This window comes from Chrysochloris asiatica, unplaced genomic scaffold (genome assembly GCF_000296735.1).
Source record: "Chrysochloris asiatica unplaced genomic scaffold, ChrAsi1.0 scaffold00078, whole genome shotgun sequence".
Lineage (NCBI taxonomy): Eukaryota > Metazoa > Chordata > Mammalia > Afrosoricida > Chrysochloridae > Chrysochloris > Chrysochloris asiatica.
This window is the reverse complement of record NW_006408596.1, coordinates 50,017-51,286: the sequence shown is the minus strand read 5'-3', so window position 1 is coordinate 51,286 and position 1,270 is coordinate 50,017.

Sequence of the window (1,270 nt, the reverse complement as noted above, 5' to 3'; positions counted from 1 at the left end):
GATGACGAGGAGCGATGGAACAGCTGGAGACTTTAGATCCAGAGAGGGAGAGTGACTGTGTGCTGAAGACCTGGGGGGCACGGGGGAAGGACTTCATGGAGGGGATTGTAACCATGGCAATGAGACGATATAAGATAGAATGAATGTAAAACTAATGTTCTCCCATGTAAACTATCGCATAATTCACAATAAAATATTTAAGAAAAAAAACTAAGAGGAAATCAAGAAAATAAGTATTTTCACCTGTTCTCACCATTGGAGTCCTGGCATGGCGCTATTGGGCACGCATTGGACTGCTAACTACAAGGTCAGTGGTTCAAGTACATCAGCTACTCCTCAGAAAATCCACAGAGTTGCTATGAGTCAGAACCGACTTGATGGCACTGATCAACAACAACATGCTCACAATTATGAATGCAAATAATTGTTTACTACATGTTTAAAAGTGGATTGAAATAATGATCATCAGAACCAGCTCAACAGCACTTAACAACAACAACAACAACAATAGAAGTCAAACACTAGAAGATTTGGCGAGTGATTTTTGTGAGGTGAGATGATAGGTGTGATGCTACACAGCTCTGGTTACCTCCTGAAAATGACTCCCCTCCCCGCCTTTCATCATTCTTAGTAGGTGATGTGTCTGCTTCCCACCTGTGGTGAATGGTCTCTGTCAGTCATCAGAATCAAAGCCTAGCAACCAGGCTTCTCGCTGTGATTGGTTTAATTGTTATCATGTGACCAGATTCTGCCCATTAAGGCAGGAGGGGTGATGTGCGGGGGAAACTTTTCCTCACTGATGAGACGTGAGATGCTTTCTGAAACTAACATTTGCGGGATGTTGCCCTGTCAGGATGAGAGTTCTGGGTTGATTGCAGCCATGTTGTGATGCAGGAAGTCCTGGAACAGAGACCTGGAAAGAACGTGGGCCCTCGGTGATGTCCTTGACCACTGGAACTAACTTGCCTCATTCAGGACTCCCCCGGCCTTAGGAAATAATGTCTTCATTGTTAACCCTTGGGGTTGGTGCTTTCTAGCAATTTCAGCCAAAAGCATCTCAATAGACACAGATATGAAACCCTGACAGCCACAATCAACAGCTTTGTGGATTTGTCCATTTAGCGAGTGTGTAGTGAGAGCCTTCAGAGAGCTCAGTGTACCAGAGACTATGAGAGAGGTCCCTCTGTCAGGAGGCTGAGTCTGTCACCAAAACCCCTCCAGAAATAAACAAACAAAGCCATTTCATATGGCACTAAAGGAGCTCTGGTAG